This window comes from Periplaneta americana, chromosome 13 (assembly GCF_040183065.1).
Source record: "Periplaneta americana isolate PAMFEO1 chromosome 13, P.americana_PAMFEO1_priV1, whole genome shotgun sequence".
NCBI lineage: Eukaryota > Metazoa > Arthropoda > Insecta > Blattodea > Blattidae > Periplaneta > Periplaneta americana.
This window is the reverse complement of record NC_091129.1, coordinates 128,430,596-128,450,985: the sequence shown is the minus strand read 5'-3', so window position 1 is coordinate 128,450,985 and position 20,390 is coordinate 128,430,596. Positions and strand designations below refer to the sequence as shown.

The 20,390-nt window shown below is 34.0% G+C and overlaps 1 protein-coding gene across 10 annotated transcripts in view; it reads right to left on the bottom strand.

Annotated features, from left to right (window-relative positions):
• The window catches only part of LOC138712423 (uncharacterized), a 216,227-nt gene that overhangs the window by 83,325 nt on the left and 112,512 nt on the right, over positions 1-20,390 (bottom strand). The window contains exon 1 of one of the 10 annotated variants that reach the window (XM_069844226.1): positions 19,425-19,570. The exons of the other annotated variants lie outside the window; for them this stretch is intronic. The gene's annotated coding sequence lies outside the window, so the exon portion shown is untranslated. Of the gene's footprint in view, positions 1-19,424; positions 19,571-20,390 lie in introns of those variants that run through there. 10 annotated transcript variants of the gene reach the window in all.

Sequence of the window (20,390 nt, the reverse complement as noted above, 5' to 3'; positions counted from 1 at the left end):
GGTATGCTCTCTATCTCTCCCTGCTGCACGACGGTGTACACGGGACGGCACCGCGTACCCATTGCATATTTCAGCGAGTGTTGACGACCACTGGCCTAGGTGGTATTCGTGAACCCGATGCTGACAAGTGGGCCATTCTGCCTTAGTAATAAGTATTTAATGAATTTCAATCTTAAGGCATATAAACTTGCAAATGTTTATTTGCTATTTAATAACAATATATGAACGTTTTCGCCGTTTAGGGCATCTTCAGATATAACAAAACATATTATCTGGACCTATAATAGTATATTATGCAAATAACAAGGAAAATAGAGAACAATATATGTGATACATGAAATTCATGAGCTTTATATAGATATAACATGATACAGGAGATAATCTTTGAACTTGAACTTAGACTGGACGAATGTTTTATTTTATACATAGAGCTCATGTTACAATTAATACACAATGTTTAAAATTTGTCAATGATGTTAATTTTAAAATTTACAATGATGATAATAAATTATTTAAAGTAATAATGGCTGAAAGTTGTCGTAAGTTACAAGATAGTATGCGTAGTTAATGTTCGTGTGTTTTGTAATTATTTCACTTGGAGAGGCCGTTGGCATTTGAACGAATGTTGTTTGACGTTGATGACTACTTTACAATTGATATACAGTGATTAAAGTAGTCAATGTTAAAATTTAAATTTTATAATGAAGATAATAAAATATTTAGAGTAATCATGGCTGAGAATTGTCGTAAGTTCAAGATAGTTTTCGTAGTTGATGTTGTGTGTTTTGTAATTGTTTCACCTGAAAATAGAGATTAAGAGATAATAATAAATGCAAAATATAGACAAGTTATTATATAGAGACGCAGATAATTATTATTATAAGATTACTTGTTAAAAATGTTGTTTGTGTTAAAGAATTACTGTTGGGTGTAATTAGTTGAGATATTGAATAAATGCTCGTTGATTGTGAATGTAGTGGAATGTACGATAAATTTCGTAATAGATAAATCATGAGTTAGGTATGACTTTTAATCATTCATTGAAAATTAATAGAAAGATCAATATTATAATTCGTAATAATTAGTAATAATTAGATGAGCTATAATACCAAATATATGTAAATGATTTTACGGCAGCAGTAATAATTATTATAAGATTACTTACTTAGAGGTCATTGACTTTGAAATGGCTACTCTGATGTGATGACATCCTATTACGTGTTCTCAGGTTTATTGAAGTATATAAATAAAGAAGTTCTATAACTGAAAGAATATTAACTATTAATTTACTTTCAATTTTGATATGGGGATATAATTGTTTTAATGAATTTTGACGGCATTCGAATACTTACATTTGTATGTACTGGTGTTAGTGTGTTGGAAGTTTTAAGAGAACTGAGGCCTAGATAATCGTGTGTATTGAGGCCTAACAGAGCCAAGTCCCATCTTCAGACGAGTATCAAATAAGGCCCAGGGACCGGAGCCTCAAGCTTTTCGTATTATCCCCAGAGCTTCACCCAGACTATTTCTAACACTCTGTGGATAATAGATGAAATGAGGGGAAGGTGAAAAAGTGTTGGTGAAAAAATACAGGGAAAAGGGAGTATTCACGAGAAAACCTTGTCTGTTTTGCGTCTTTGAAAGGAACACTGTAGTATACCTAAATTCGTCACTGTATACGGAATGAGCTCTATCGTTCTCCTCAAACCTAGGAGATGGAAATTCAGGGATTTTATGGAATAATTCTGGGGAACTTAAAAAAAAAACATTTAAAACGTAATCTCTTACAGAACTACAGAATAGTGAGGTGCACAATGTCTCAAATTTCGCTTTCTGCACATTCCTTTGGGTTTCCTTCCCATGCCTTCGGAGCAGTTAATGATGAACAAGGAGAGTATGCCTAACCACCGGTGTAGCTCAGGCAGCAGGCGCGTATGCCTACTGATCCGGTGCTGCGCTCGGGGGTGATTTCGATTCAAGCTTGAGCTGATTACCAGGTGGTTTTTCCGAGGTTTTCCCCAACTGTGTGGCGAATATCATGTAATCACATGGTAAATCCTCGGCCTCATCTCGCCAAATACCATCTTGTTCTCACCAATTCTATCGACGCTAAATAACCTAATAGTTGATAAAATTCTCGTTAAATAACAGACTAAGAAAACCACTATCATCAAAGTAAAATATGTTTTCAAAGCATAAAATTAATTATAGACGGTTTTTTTACTTGTGCTGGAGAACTGAATTTTTTTTGTGATTATAATATAGTCTCAATATCTAGTTTTTATTATATATTTATTGAAAGTTCTGTTAACTCAAAATCTGAGGATAATTTCGATGAATGGGTTTCGTTTTCGGATTCAGCAGGTGAAATTTTGTGAAAATCACCATATATACCTTTGCCAAAATTTGTTTACTAGTGTTAAATTAAAAGCTACACAAGACCGCATGAACTGAATTTTTCTTATTGAAATTTTAGCACCTAGAGATCGAACAAAAATTAAAATCATAGCAATTGCAGAGTTGTAAGTAATTTTATTATGGTATAAGATAATTATTTTAATTTAATAGTTTGCTTGTAATTTATGAAATTATTGGAGCCTTTTTAAAGTTGTACAAGCTTTAGAACTAATAATAGCAAAAACTATGTAAGACATTGGAAGAGAATTGGACGAATGGTTATTGAAATATTCAATTTATTTCTGAATTGAAAACTGTTACTTCAAAGCACTGATCGTCAGCACTCGCTGAAATGGGTAATGAGTAAGAAGTGTATCTGAATATGCACCGTCTGCAGAAGGGAGAGGGAAAAAGCATACCCGCCAGAAGCCAGGGATTCACGCTAGTACAAGCAATGTCTTATCCGCGGGTAAGAGACGCTAGCCCGAGGGTGCACTGTGCTGCTTTAAAGAAAAGAGTTTTGGACGTCCAGGAATTTTTTCACTATGTACAGAGGAATAGTGACAGACCAAAAATCGATTGTAATTCATTTTATTCTGAGGTGTAACGAAAACTTTCAATCACAGATAATATTTAACAATTGTATAAATTTTTATCCTTAGCATGAAATGTACCGTCATATGAATTTTAACAATGTTTGTTTATTTCTCCTAGTACTTGAAATTCTATACGCTCAGCTGTTGGTAAGAATAAAAGTGTTGAATTAAAAAAAATGAATGAATGAATGAATGAATGAATGAATGTGTTAATGAATATATAAATGAATGAATGTACGAATAAATAAATAAATAAACAAATAAATAGACAAATAAATACATAGAAAAAAGTTTCATATTTTCTACAATATATGAAGCAAAAAGGTGTCATTTGGACATGTGTCGAAATTAGGTAAGGAAAAAAAATCACATAAATCTATTAAAGATGACTGAATACGAAGCCATACCAGTACCTCATCGCATTTTCTCTACCCTGAGCGGCAATTATAAGTGTCACATATTATTAAATTAAATCGGATTAAAAGTGCAATAACTTTACAATATAACGCGAAAATATCTCCCGATTTACAACAGCACAAACGGTAGGAACCAAATAACACCTATCAATTATCAAATATGCCTTTTTTTCGGTACCGGTAACCAGTTTGACTGACCTTTTAAATTATAAAGACCCTTCAGAAACGGCGAGATTAAATGACGACAATCGAGCGATAGTTAATACTAGGTATAATGCGATGAGATATAGCTTACTCTTAGTGTACGGCACCGAGATGCTCTGACAAATCTGCTCCATAGCCGCTCTGTACACTGCGCATTTCATACCATTAGCTTAGGATCAAGCATCGGTCTCTTTGGTGGCAAGCCTTCGGATTTAGCTGTACTGCACAGGAATGATACAATTACTTCCCAGCGATGCAGAAACGTCGGATTAGCTACGGCTTTGCTGGCAGCCGAAATCTCTAGACAAGCACCGATGAGATGAGAATTCGAGCACGTTCGTGGAATCCAAGCTTCATGAATCTTACGCGCTGTCATGCTAAATACTAAAACAAAAGCGTCGCCTTTGCGCGCTGTAGACCCAGGTTAAAATTCAAAAGAACCCAAGCCAAATTTGTAGTGGACGAAAAGGGTGTTTGGAAAAGTTTTCTCAGAACATTTCCATGTTAATTTTCATTATTCCATCATTTCTCCATCAGCATGATTCTGTTGTAATCTAGATTCTCATCTAAAGGTGCACTGCGGGTTCTGTCTATGAAATGCAAAGTTTATAGAATATGAGGATGTGTTGCAAACTATTGTCAACGCTTATTAAACTCATTCTGTAATTAAAGTTTCTTGTAACTTTGTTTATAATAGAATTTCGATATTCCTTGTACACTCTATTGTGGGTTCGATTTCCAAATAACAGAAAGACAATACGTTTTTGAGATCACACATTTTAACGACACTGTTTCGCATGGACGTTTTGTGTAAAACAAAATACAGCAAAACCAAATCAGACGCTGCTGACAAAAAGGCTGTTAAAGCCACGGTTCGCCGCTTTTTTAATTAATACACCAGCTTTCTTCTTCTTTCATGCAAGTTCCTGCAGTAATTCAGGTCTAATTGAACAGCTTTCTAACATACCAGACCTGGATATAATAGTGTACGCGGATGACATAATGATCATGCTCAAAGGTCATTCTCACTCACACATCCTCGACACTCTCCAAACTGCTCTACAAAATACAGAGGAATAGTGTCAAACACAAAAACTGGAAATAGCACAGGACAAAACAGCACTTATGCCAATGTACATTCGAAAAAGGACAGAGTACAATACCCACCCGACAGTCATTAAGTGGGGTATAACCGTTGTTTCAAAAATGAAATACTTGGGAGTTATGCTCGACTGCAAGATGGATTGGTTTCCTCACGCTCAGTTTCTAGAGAACAAAATACTAAGGCTTCGAAATAACTTAATCCGATGTTCCAAAGCATCCTGGGGCATATCGTACTACCACCTTCTCACCATGTATAACCACGCCATCTTTCCAGTCGTCTCGTATGCTGCGGAGGCCTGGTGCCAGACAATATCCAGAAGAGCCTCCATCAAACTAACGCAGATCCAAAGATCATTCCTAGCTTTTACGATCAAATCCTACAAAACTGTGTCCAACGTTGCAATGCAAGCAATAGCAGGGATTATGCCGATAGAGCAAGCCCTGCATCTGAATAAAGATATGAAGGCGGTTAGAAGAAGCTTACCCACCAATGCAGTTCTGCCCAAACTCAAGAAGACTGAACTACCAACAAGATACGGAGAAATCCATCCGAAAGACAACAGCGTAACAATAGGCAACAGTGGTACAGTCATCCCAGCCAATATACAGATCTTCACGGACTGGTCAAAAACTGAAAAACACGTCGGAGCAGGCATGGTCGCAGAAGAAAATTCAATGGAGATCATCACCGAGGCACGTAGACTGGACAACGAATGCTCGGTATTCCAAGCAGAACTTCTAGGCATCCAAATGGCAGTAGACTGGATTCAACAGCAAAGTAAAGATAAAATCTCATATGCAATACATGTAGACTCGCAAGCAGCACTCTTTGCCATCGCAAACAAAAGAACTACACAACCAATAGCAGTCTACATTAGAAAGAAAATTATCACTCTCAAGAAGTCAACTCCTATCTCATTAAACTGGGTCAGAGGACATACAGGAATCAGAGGCAATGAACGAGCCGACTACCTAGCAAAGATTGCTGCCAGTTATAAAAGTACTATAGCCTACAACTCCATCCCTATGTCTCGAGCCAAGCAACTTCTGGAAAATTACTACACAAACATTTGGAATGCAACTTACATCAACTCCGAGGTAGCACATCACACCAAACAGTTCATCCCCTCTATCCACCACAGGCTCTCTCTATCCCTATGGCCTAATTACATTATCACCCAATTCCTGATCAACCACAGTTGTTTCCGTACATATCTTCACAGGATCAACAAGGCACCATCTCCCCTATGTAACTGCCAAGAAAAGTCACCTCAGACAGCAAGACACCTTCTGACAGAATGCTCCTTGTACTCAAGAGACCGACCTCGTGTTCTAACAACCCAAACGTTGCCCCAGATACTGAAGTTCCACATCAACACTGTCGCTGTCACAAACTTCATCAGCAACATCTTCCTCGCACTTCAAGAATAGACTCTAAACAATCAAATTGTAGTCACCACTAATGTAAATAACTTGTGATATGCCTATGGCAAAACACAGGTTGTAAAATAGCACGTAAATAAAAAAAAGCGTTGGAATGATGTAATATAAAAATCCCGAATTCGAAACTCATCAAATATCTGCGCCTTTATTATATAATAATAATAATAATAATAATAATAATAATAATAATAGTAATAATAAAATATGATATGTTGTAAGTATGCTTAAATCAAATACCTTATGTAGTAATAATACTTACTTAAAAATGGCTTTTAAGGAACCCGGAGGTTCATTGCCGCCCTCACATAAGCCCGCCATCGGTCCCTATTCTGAGCAAGATTAAACCAGTCCCTACCATCATATCCCACTTCCCTCAAATCCATTTTAATATTATCCTCCCATCTACGTCTCGGCCTCCCCAAAGGTCTTTTTCCCTCCTGTCTCCCAACTAACACTGTATATGCATTTCTGGAGTCGTCCATACGTGCTACATGCCCTGCCCATTTCAAACGTCTGGATTTAATGTTCCTAATTATGTCAGGTGAAGAATACAATGCGTGCAGTTCTGCGTTGTGTAACTTTCTCCATTCTCCTGTAACTCCATCCCTCTTAGACCCAAATATTTTCTTAAGAACCTTATTCTCAAACATTCTTAATCTCTGTTCCTCTCTCAAAGTGAAAGTCCAAGTTTCACAACCATACAGAACAACCGGCAATATAACTGTTTTATATATTCTAACTTTCAGATTTTTTGACAGCAGACTAGATGACAAAAGCTTCCCAACCGAATAATAACATGGATTTCCCATATTTATTCTGCGTTTAATTTCCTCCCGAGTGTCATTTATATTTTTTACTGTTGCTCCAAGATATTTGAATTTTTCCACCTATTCGAAGGATAAATCTCCAATTTTTATATTTCCATTTCGTACATTATTTTGGTCACGAGACATAATCATATACTTTGTCTTTTCGGGATTTACTTCCAAACCGATCGCTTTACTTGCTTCAAGTAAAATTCCCGTGTTTTCCCTAAACGTTTGTGGATTTTTCTCCTAACATATTCACGTCATCCGCATAGAGTAATAATAATAATAATAATAATAACAATAATAATAAACTAATAATAAACTGGAGCGTGTTAAATAGACAGAAAATAAGAAATGAAGCTGTGCTAGAAAGATTGGGTGGAGAAAGAATGATGCTCAAACTGATCAGAAAGAGAACAAGTAATTGACTGGGTCACAGGCTAAGAAGAAACTGCCTACTGAAAGATGCACTGGAAGGAATGGTGAACGGAAGAAGAGTTCGGGGCAGAAGAAGACATATAACAGACAACATTAATCTTAATCTTGCTCAAGACAGGAAGAGGTGGCAGCTTATGTGAGGGCCGCAACGAACCTCCGGGTTCTCTAAAAGCCAATTGTAAGTAAGTAAGAAGACACTGCGATATATAGATCATATGCGGAGACAAAGAGGAAGGCAGAAAATAAGAAAGATTGAAGAATGCTGGGTTTGCAGCGAAATACCTGTTCTTGGGAGAGAACTATGAATAACAGTAACAGTAGTAGTAATAATAATAATAATAATAATAATAATAATAATAATAATAATAATCTATACTAATAATAAATCTGTAGCCGACATTTTTCTGGTAATTTTCGATTTTCCAAAAATAATTCGTCCTAACATGTATAATTAACCACCCTGAAACCGAAAATAGCTTTTTTGAAATTTTTGTTTGTATGTCTGTCTGTATGTTTGTTACCTTTTCACGCGATAATGGCTGAACGGATTTAGATGAAAATTGGAATATAAATTAAGTTCGTTGTAACTTATATTTTAGGCTATGTGGCATTCAAAATACATTATTTAAAAGGGAGGTTATAAGGGGGCCTGAATTAAATAAATCGAAATATCGCTCTTATTATTGATTTTTGTGAAAAATGTTACATAACAAAAGTTTCTTTAAAAATAATATGCGATAAGTTTTATTCCATTAAAAATGTTGATAGGACTGATATTTAATGAGATAAATGAGTTTTAAAATTAAAATAACTGCCATCTAAGGCGGTGTATTGAAATAAAAAACAAATGACTTCGTCTATAAGGGGCCTTGGACACAACAATCGAAAGCTATGAAACATAGCCTACAGACAATGTTTCTGTGTTTGTATGAAGTAATATCGGAAGCTAAATTAACCGATTTGTATAATTAATTATTATTTCATCATTGAAAAGTGTAGTTTCTCTGGATGGACATAATGCTATAATGTTATTACAGTAACTTGTGAGTGAATTGAGGACAGGTACGATTAATATAGCTTCTTATGCACAGAAAACTTGATAGGTTATTCTGTGTATTCATTTCCTGTATTTCTTAAAATAATGTTTATGAACATATTCATTTTTATCTAACGAACAATGAGAGTGTATTGATTTAGTATGCAGTAATAGTACGTTAGCTTAGCAATGCATTATTTTATAATTCAGATTTAAACTATGCTCAATTGAATCGTGTTAAAATACATAAAATATATATGCAATAAATGCAATGCAAAAAATTGGGTAATGAGCCAAGCAGATTATGTTGTGCTGTTGTAAAAGTTGTTCCTCCTGAGATTCAAGAGCTGCCACAACAAATTAAAAACTTTCTAATTCGAGTACATCCGTTATCAACACACTTTTTACATAATATAATATAACATAATATAATATAATATAATATAATATAATATAATATAATATAATATAATATAAACATAATAAATCTGTAGCCAAAATTTTTCTGTTAATTTTCGCTTTTCCAAAAATAATTGGTAATAACAATAATTAAGAAACATGTTAAAGGAATTGTCATTGCACCAAATGAGTGGTCTCTGGATCAAAATGATCGCATTTTAATATTTTAAATACAATTTAAATTAAGTAACATATTAAACGATTTATCCTTCTATCAAACACGAATGTTCCCTGGATCAAATGTCCTATTTTAATTATGTAATTACTTGATATTTATTTCTAACGGGTGCAGCGGAGCGCACGGGTACGGCTAGTAATAATAATAATAATAATAATAATAATAATAATAATAATAATTTATTTATTTTATTTATTATTAATATTTGTGTGCTGAACAACAGCCAGAGGCCAATTATAGTTCAGCACAATACACAAACAGAAGATACAAAGGTGCAAAACAAAAATAAATAATATCATAAATAACAAAAACATACATGAATACAATTGAGTACAAACAGTAAAAACTAATAATCAAAACGAAACTAAACCTTAAAAGGATCTAAATTGTGCCCATGCAAATTGGCATATTTTATGCATCTACAGACTGGAGAAAGTGATTTTGAATTTCGGTTATAAAAAATTTTTTGAAATCTTAAACCTTTTGTAGGAATACGAAGGCTGATATTGTTTATGATAGACTCACAATCAATATCACCCTTGATAACTTTGGAAAAAAATTGATAATCAAGATTTAGACGTCTAGCATAAAGGCTACAACAGTTAAAATATTTACAGGTAATATCATAGTTAAAGTCAGTGGAATTGGGTATATATCGAAAAGCACATAAGGAAATAAATTTTCTTTGAATATTTTCCAATTTAACCGAATCGGTTGAAGTAATGGAATTCCAGGCTACAGATGCATATTCAAGTTTAGAGCGAACCAAAGTAAAGTATAGAATTAATAGTGACTCAGGAGTAGAAAAAGAATAAGTTATAGACCTTATTAAACCAAGCATTCTTATTGAATGATTATAAATATATTGAACATGATCGTGAAAGTATAATTTAGAATCGAGTAGTACACCAAGATCTTTTATACAATTTTTCCTAATAATACAGGCGTTATTAAGAGAATAATTAAATTTTATGGAAGTAGTTTTTCGAGAGTACGAAATGACAAAAGTTTTAGTTTCATTAATTTTCATTCCATTAATGTCAGACCAAAGTTCAATGGAGTTAATATCATTTTGAAGAGTTTGGCAATCGGCAGAACTATTTATTGAGCGAAAGATTTTGAGATCGTCAGCAAATAACAGGTAGTTTGAACTTATTCTTTTACATATGTCATCAATAAATAATAAAAATAATAGAGGGCCCAATGTAGATCCTTGGGGAACTCCACATAAACAATTAAATGGGTCCGAGAGAGAATCACCAAGACGAACACAACATTGTCTATTAGTTAAATAGTTTTCAAACCAGCTCACGTAGTTAGAAGAGAGACCAAAGTTTTTTAATTTATTTATCAGAATATTGTGAGGTACAACATCAAACGCTTTGCTAAAGTCGATATAAATTGAGTCAATTTGACCTTGGGTTTCAACAACAGGCATAACAAGATTAAGGTAGGATACTAAGTTTGTAGTTGTTGATTTACCTTTAGTAAAACCGTGTTGTGCTGAATTAATTTTATTCTTAACATAAAATGAAACATGTTTGTGGATTATTTTTTCAAAAATTTTTGAGAAATTGTTTAATATTGAAATAGGTCTATAATTGGAAACAACATTTTTTTTACCATTCTTAAAGATAGGAATAACGGATGCTTCTTTCCAAAGCATAGGGTATGTACCGGTTAATAAACTTAAATTAAATATAAAGGTTAAAACGGGTATTAGAATATTAGAACATCCCTTAATAATAAAATTAGGAATGCCATCAGTGCCCTTTGATTTATTAGGTTTAAGCTTTTTTATGGCTAATGAAACGTCTTCAACTGTAATTTTAGGTAAGGATAAGAAGTCAGTAGAATTATACTCCAACAAACAGAGATTAGAATTAGGCTGTTTTTGAATCGATTTGAATTGATTAGCAAATGCATTAGCAATTTCTTGCTGATCAGTAATGTGAATCCCATTTATTAATAATTCGGTGGGATAATTATTGGATTTACGAAAAGATTCTACGTATTTCCAAAATTTCTTAGGTTCATTCTTCAAATTTTCATCAATGGATTGTAACCATTTAAATTTGTCAGATTTAATCATAGCTTTAACTTGTTTTCTGTAATTGGAAAAAATTTGATAATGGTGATCAGTTTTGAATTTCTTAAAATTTCTATGTGCTTTGTTCTTTTTCCTAATAAGTATACGCAAGGTATTTGAAAACCATTTAGGATAGTGCGATTTTTTTACGAAAGTGACAGGAACAGCAAGAGAAATAGCTTTGTTCATAATCTGGGATAACGCGTTAGCAGCAACGTTAACATCAGTAGTTTGATATATGGAATTCCAATTATGATTGTATAGAGTGGAATAGAGTTTCAAGTAATCACCTTGAGAATAATTTATGAAGGTACTAGATTGGCAGTGATCAGGTAGCGACAAATACACTTCAAGATTAATGGAGATAGATGGATGATAAGAATCCTCCAAAACAAGAGAATGATTGGCTAGTTTTACTGTACTATTAATAATATTAGTAAAGACAAGATCAAGTAGATTTTTATTTGAGACAGTAAAATTAATTTGGTTTAATCCCAGAAGGCAAGACGAGGAATATAAATCACTGGACTTGATTTTAGAGTAGTAATGAATATCATTAAGATTAAAACCAGTTGACCAATCCATACCAGGACAATTGAAATCACCAATAATTACTATTCTAAAATTATGAGTATCAAGGTTTTTTTCAAGAAAATTGAGGTAAGATTTTAAGTGATTATGACCGAAATCAGGTGGGAAGTAATGATTTCCAATTAATAAATTAATACCATCAGCCATTTTAATTTCAATCCAAACACATTCATTAATAATTTCTAAATCATATCGCCGACAGGTAAAAGGTAACTGGTTGTTAATCGCTGTTAGGACACCCCCACCTCTTTTTTTATTGGTGTCCTCATACGTTCTGTCTGCTCGAAACACAGTATAATTGTTAGGGAATAAGTTTGTATTTAATACTGATTCAGATAACCATGTTTCAGTAAGACAGATAATGATATCATTATTACTTACTACATTTTGAAAAATTTCATCAATTTTTGTATTAAGACCACGAACATTTTGGTAAAATATCTCAAGATGATTATTAGAACTGTGCATTGAGAGTTAGAGAATAATATTAAGAGGCATTAACCCTAGAATCAACAGAAGTACCTGGTGGAGCAAAATGCTGCTCAGGTTTAAGTTTACCAAAAAAGGGTGCAATGAGGCATCCCGCAGGCCAAACATCAGAATTATTAATTAACTCGAAATCCCTCTCATCAACTGAGATATGAAAAGAGGAATACGACTGGTATTTTGTTTTCAATTTAGTTATTTCGAGAGACCTTAATTTACGTTGATGAAAGAGTGAATCCTTAATATTATTCTCGTTTACATTAGGACTAAATCTAGAAACAAAAAGAGATTTGGTTCTGATTCTCTCTGGAGCCATTTCTAAGTTGCTATTAGTTAGAGTGCCAACTTTAGGGTCTCGTTTCTTAAATTTTTTGCGAGTGACAGTTTGAAAACCATCGGAGTCTACGTTATTCTATAATAATAATAATAATGTATGTTACTATAGTTATGAAATATTTATCTATTATTTATTCACGAAATAATCTTATTAAATATGATGGATGAAAAAAATCGTATTACTGTATATTACATAAGATAATGGAGAAGATCTCTGAAAGCCACATAGTCTACAAGCAACAGATGTTAATTTTTCTCAAGCTGTAAAAAAACACTAATACATTAAGATATTACCCAGTTAGAGAAGAATTTTCAGTATTTACAATTAAAAACTGAATAAAGCTCCATGAAAAGAATTGAAATTGAGAGGAAAAAAATTCTAAAGAATGGATTATATCAAGATTACGAAGATCAGAGAGACTAATAAAGAGTGGATAAAACCGGAACATGTCTGAGGACGAAAGCCATGAAAAGAAAAAGAAGAAGATTCACAAATTGCCCTTGAACTTTTGGTTGAAACTTTAGACATAAAATGTTAATGCCATTCAGTACAGATTGTTCTTATCTTCAAGTTTATGTAACGATACAGAGACTACCGTTTACGTAATCAGATCATAATGATAGGCCTACTGAAAGTTCGATTGCCTGTTGTTTGAAGTGAACAGGTTCAAAGCGTGAAGCAGTGACGATCAATTTCTTTCATGCAGCATATGCAGACCCATGACCTCTAGCTTTGAAAGTGGGGAAAGGTAAATAAATTACATGACCATGTATGATCTAGAAGAAAGACATTTGCTGACAGCTAGAGAGGAATCTCAAATAAAGAATTACGTAATGATCTTTTTCGTGTAACAACGTAACTTCAAATTCGAGATATTAATCTTTTCTGAGGCATTTCAAAGTGTGGTGACCCAGTTTCCTACATTTTGTTGTTCATCTCAATCATTACTTAAACATAATAATCTTTTCTTTTTCGTCCTACAGTACATGATCAATTCATATTCTGAGATTATTTCTATCGGCTCCTAAACCAGAGATGTACGAGAAACAGCCGCGAACCAACTTAGCAGAAGATGTTATATGCATATGTACGATTTCCAATAAGTAACAAAATGTTACGTGTACTACACTACAATAGGGACTGAATAACTTCAGAAACACTGCGTTCACGACGTGAATCGATTGCAGCGATATTTTATTACTTAATTTATTATTCCCAGAACATGAATTTTACAGCAATCGAAAAGTATTGGGAATAAATTTGAATAAGGAACAAAAAAAAATTTCCTTCCCAGGCAGGATTAATAATAATAATAATAATAATAATAATAATAATAATAATAATAATAATAATAATAATAATAATAATAATAATAATAATAATGTTTTATTTTCGCTGGCAAGTTAAGGCCATAAGGCCTTCTCTTACACTCAACCAGCCTTAATCAATACAATACATATTTAAATTACGAATATTTACACTACACTTAAAAGGTTCTCCAGCAATATTCTTCAGTTAAGTTTTAACGACTAGTAGACTACTTATTTATTTAAATTTAGATAAACCTATAAGGTAAAATAGTAACTTAATTTATGAGCTAATTTAATTCAATCAATTATAATTAATTTGAGATTTGAGATAGCTAGTAAAATGATGAAAATTAATTTAATATAAGCTTACTAGAACTATGTTACAGGGAGAGAAAAAAAAATATATATAAATCTAAAATATATTTTTATAATGAGAATATTAATGTAATTGCCATTAGAGGTTTTGTAAATCTATTTAGAGAAATTAATGATAATAATAAAAATGGACAGATGTTAGTTTCATTATATGTAATAATTATTAATCAGCAATTAATTTGTTAAGTAAGAATTTATGTACTTTTGACCTAAATGAAGTTATTGTCCAACTTGTCCAGCAGGATTCGAACCACGAAAGTCTTAGTTACCAGTCTATCGTGCTCTGGAGTGAACAAGGCTCTGAAATCAGTTACAAGGGTCGGTCCGGTTTTTTTGCCACTACTGTACATAATTTTCGTCATAATAGCAATACTGTTATGAGAAAATAAACCTTTTAAGATAAAATTTCGCCAGAATACCTTCAATTTCCACCTCACACCAGCCTTATTAAGTCTCGCAAAACGTTATTTAAAGAAGCAAATCTAAGCATAGGACGTTTATCATGATCGAATAGCTTGGCCCTTAATCTTGGCTTTGTTAGGTTCATTAAAACCTACCGGTATGTATGTTCTGATGAAAATCGTAATAGGCTAATTTTCGCTGCAAATTTACAAATCTTCGGACATAGTTTATAGTTGAAGGAATTGTAAAAGCTAAAGAAGTCGTCCTTATATATGTACATTCTAGCAGTGTAATATCTGAAAGACCAATTAATTTTAGCTGAAACTCTGGAGGCAAATTTCCCGTATTTACGGAAGGAGGCGACAAAAGAGGCCTAATTTATGTTGAATCATTTCCATTTAGCATCTCTGAATAATTCATTTCTTAAATATGCAATGTATTTCACATAATAAGGACAGTATTGTTCTCGCCAGGCTTAGACGACCTCACTCACACCACTCTGCTGATTCGTGCCTTACCCAAAACATAATAAATCAAACGGTGCATGCCTGTTAGTTATGCAGCGTTGTCACATTATGACTCTGAATTAGCCCAGCCGCAAGGATGAGGCAAGTACGGTGTCTTTTTTTTTTAACAGAGAGGTAAGTACTTGTCCCTTCCGGCAAGATAAGCTGACTTCTCTACTTGGGCTGAGGCCGTCTATGTCTGGCAACGCTGTTATAAAGCAATTCAGTTATAGGACGCGGCCAACTGCATAACATAAACATGGAGAGCATGTTGATGCGAGTTCTTTGATTTCTTTCCTCTGAGCTGGGGTCGTCTAAGTTTGACGAGTACAATACGTCTCCTTCTTCTATAGATCGCCACTCTACTTAATGTATGCATGAACAACCCTTCACCGCTATCCCTCTTTCGGTGCGTTGCAGTAGGGGAAGTATAAGAACGATTATTTAGTCCTGATAGTCGCCGGAAATGTGCGCCTTGGTCAGACGAGTCCATTTAGTTACGCCAAGGGCTGTTTGGGGTTAGTCACGCGCTTGCCGTCGGAGCGATCGGATGTCACACGTACGGTAGAGCGGTATGTTTCCAGTACAGTTAAGCTGTACTGCATTCCTTTACCGGTCGCTCGCCCTTATCTCTACTCCGGAGCTCTCCCCACTACTCCTATTATTTCCCCTCTTTCGCGTCGCCGAGCTGCCAGGACTAAATAATCGGTCTGTAATTTAACCCATGTACAGACCAATCTGACAGCGGCGTGCTATTGCCCGTACAAGCTTCAATATGCACCTCTGCCCTCTACGGAAAAGCAATGGCCTCGCTTGGCGAGATGTCACTCTACAGTTCTACTTCCAACAAGAAGAGGATACGTTTTAAGGATCACAGATTTTTATGAAGTTGAGAACAGTCTATATGCTAAATTGAAGTAAAGTCAAATTATATAATGAAGGTTGCCGACCGAGTATGTGGCAGCGAGATATGAGGCCTGCGACTTTCTGATGAATGAGCTGTCTGCACGCATAGCATCCTATCACTCCGACGGCAAGCGAGTAACTAACCCAAACACCCCTTGGCGTAACTAAATGGACTCGCCTGACCCAGGCGCACATCTCCGGCGACTGTCAAGACTAAACAATCATACTGTACTTATCTTTTTCCTGTTCTCATCAGGTCGCAGGTGTAAAACTAATGACGGAATGAGGGGAAGGTGGAGAGTGTTGGTGGAATGATAGAAGGAAATGGGAGTAATCCGAGAAGAAAGCTTTGCAACGTCTGCTTTATCCACCACAAATTCCATCAAGTCAGGCCGGGAATCGAACCCAGATCGCCTGAATGCAAGATCAACGCTACAGAAACAGCACTGTTGTGACCTTAAGTTGGCTTGAAGTTCATACAGATCAACATCGCACCTTATCTTTAAAGGTCAATTTGTGGATGTCAGCGAAATTGTATTTTAATAAGTTCCTTTAATATGTTCAGATATTTTTCGCAACCTTGTCGTTGTATACTTACTTATAAATGGCTTCTAAAGAACCCGAAGGTTCACTGCCGCCCTCATATAAGCCCGCCATCGGTCCATATCCTGTGCAAGATTAATCCACTTTCTATCATAATATCCCATCTCCCTCAAATCCATTTTAATATTATTCTCCCATCTACGTCTCGGCCTCCCCAAAGGTCTATTTCCCTCCGGCCTCCCAACTAACACTCTATATGCAGTTCTGGATTCGTCCATAGTGCTACATGCCCTGCCCATTAAAAAAATTTCCTCATTTCCTGTTAGATGCATATATTTCCCTACAACTTATTAGCTTTAATTAAACAGTAAATTCTAAATCTTATTTACTCAAGGTTTAGTAAAATTTCAATACTATTACAGTACAATGCAGTTTGAGGTTTCTTCGTCCTATGGTCAAATAACACACGTAAATGTGTTCACCACATATCGATGGTATATTTGTTTCATACGGAGCACAGCGAAGAGGTCGACCCAGATCAATACCAGATGGCCTGTAATATAATGCCCGTTGTTTCATGTCGATATATTTCTCTGTCACATATTACCACCCTTGTCTTGTCGCTGTATACAAAATGTACTGCAAAGAAATGACATCTTGTGCAAGTTTCATCTCTATTACGTGAGCTGAAAATAAGTTTTACACATATTTTTCTAAATGAAATTGAGAATATATTCAATCAACTACATCACTTCAACACTTGCATCGTTAATAAACTTTCTCTGCAGTACTGCAGGTGATTTTAAAAGAAAGGAATGTGAACCGTAAATTATAAAAGTGAAAAGGAATAGCCATGCAAAAGATGGTATCGTGATTACGCAAATACTTAAGAAAACTACGAAATATAAATAAGACAAAAATGACCAAACTTATACATATAATATGCTTTCAATAATGATACCATAATAATTAAAAAAAACAAATGAAGATAGTGTGAAAAACATAGAATAAAAGTGACGAGATAGTTTAAAGCGTTCACAAATCTATACTAATAATAAATCTGTAGCCGAAATTTTTCTGGTAATTTTAGATTTTCCAAAAATAATTGGTCCTAACATATATAATTAACCATCCTGAAACCGAAAATCGCATTTTTTAAATGTTTGTTTGTATGTCTTTCTGTATGTTTGTTACCTTTTCACGCGATAATGGCTGAACGGATTTCGATGAAAATTGGAATATAAATTAAGTTCGTTGTAACTTAGATTTTAGGCTATATGGCATTCAAAATAGTTATTTAAAAGGGGGGTTATAAGGGGGCCTGAATTAAATAAATCGAAATATCTCGCTTATTGATTTTTGTGAAAAATGTTACATAACAAAAGTTTCTTTAAAAATGATTTCCGATAAGTTTAATTCTTTACAAAATTTTGATAGGACTGATATTTAATGAGATAAAAGTTTTAAAATTAAAATAACGCCATCTAAGACGATGCAATGAATTAAGAATAAATGACTTCGTCTATAAGGGGCCTTGGACAACAACAATCGAAACAGGGGCCTTGGACATCAACAATCGAAAGCTATTAAACATAGCCTACAGAGAATGTTTCTGTGTTTGTATGAAGTAATATCAGAAGCTAAATTAACCGATTTGTATAATTAATTATTATTTCACCATTCGAAAGTGTAGTTTCTCGAGATGGACATAATGCTATAATGTTATTACAGTAACGTCTAAGTAAATAGAGGAAAGGTAAGATTAAAATAGCTTCTTATGCACAGAAAATTTGATAGGCTATTTTGTACATTCGTTTTCTGTATTTCTTAAAATAATATTTATGTACACTCAATTTAATCTTAGAGAATTAACGAACAACGAGAGTGTATTGATTTAGTATGCAGTAATAGTACGTTAGCTTAGCAATCCATTATTTTATAATTCAAATTTTAACTATGCTCAATTGAATCGTGTTAAAATACATAAAGTATATATGCAATAAATGCAATGCAAAAAAAATGGGTAATGAGCGAAGCAGATTATCTTGCGCTGTTGTAAAAGTTGTTCCCTGGATCAGACGTTCTATTTTAATTATGTAATTACTTTATATTTATTTCTAACAGGTGCAGCGGAGCGCACGGGTACGGCTAGTGACAAAATATAAATATACTACGAAAAGTATCTTCCAGAACTAAGATGTAATTTTGTTTTATCCTAATGGTTTCTTCTAGATTTGTAAGTGTTGCAACTAATTTTCTATGAACAAATTTTAGAACTAGAATTTCAGGACTTTCTGTAATTCATACGAGTATTATCATTATTTTCTTTCCATTTTTTTCCTTCGAGAGGAGCTGCAACATCATTTAGATGTTTTGGTTTTCACACCATTCAAAATTACGACCTTTTTAAATAGTGGTTATATGTGTAATCTGAGTTAGAATTTTATCTCGAAAAGGAAGCAGAAACGAGCAAAATTGTATTAAACTCTTTTGTTTGAAATATCTTCAAGAAGAGCCCCCTGAAATTAATGACATTGCTTACGGTTCACTTTGTATATAAGTAACATTTTAAGATACGGTATTCATATCACGACACTTGAACAAGGTCTAAATGCTAACACTAATGCATAATTGGAAATTTTAACATCAGTAAGAGCTCTTAAGTACAGATTTAATTACACTACACATAAATTGAACGAAACAAACTGGATAGGAATAACGTCCATGGCGTAAGAAATGTATGAATACAATGCAGTATTATACTTGAAAATATTTAAATAATTTATATTCAGTACTTACTATAATGTGGTTTTCTTCTACATTTCTCGTTGTATCGCTTATGATGTTTTTTCTAATAAATAATATTAGAAATTATTATTCAAAACAAATGAACGAAACATTTGGCACCAATGGAAGTGAAATAATGTCTGGAAACATTCTAGTTATCCACGCATCAGTTTAATAGGCAGAATAGATAGCAATGAGTTCAGTATGAGACCACAGATGGCGTCACAGACACAAGAAAAACACTTTAATTTATCTTCGACAAGTGATTGGGCGAAACTGATATTCAGTAATAACTAGTTTGGCATGTTGCATTCAGGGTAGAGCGTCCTGATCATAATGCAGCGTTGAAGCCCTGTTCCTGGGTTCAAATTCCTCCTGCTTAATGTTCCTTTATTGTATATACAGAGTGAAGGTAATATATAGGCCTAACTGTATATATTTAACAACTCATTCCTTGGATAGAGTACAAAAAAAATTCTAATACTACATCAAATCAGATTATTCGTTTGCCCTTTTTAACTGATGTCCCGTATATAACAGATGATACAGCTTCATCCTCCATAATGTCAAAATAAGCAGTAAACTAAATTAGCTAAATAAAAATGGAAAGTAATAAAACAATTAATACATAGACATGAATTTAAAGAGAAATGACTCTGCATAATTAACACACTACTGCTTTCAATACGACTATCTGTATAAGACGGATGTTTTCCTTACACGCATGCAGCATCAGCATTTGACACCGTGTATAGCTCGCGCAAGAAACGATTACCGAAAACCAATGGTGGCGTTCCTGTCTGTTTTGACGTGTGTATGTAGGCACGCCGAGGGGGGAGAGGTGCGAGCCGATGGAAGTACTGTCTCTTCCAAGAAGATGAACAGATGAGGACATCGCTGTGGAAATAAAGGACGTAGCAAGAGAAAAATTTGAAGCTAATTAAACGCACATCATATGTTTACGAATGAAATAATAAT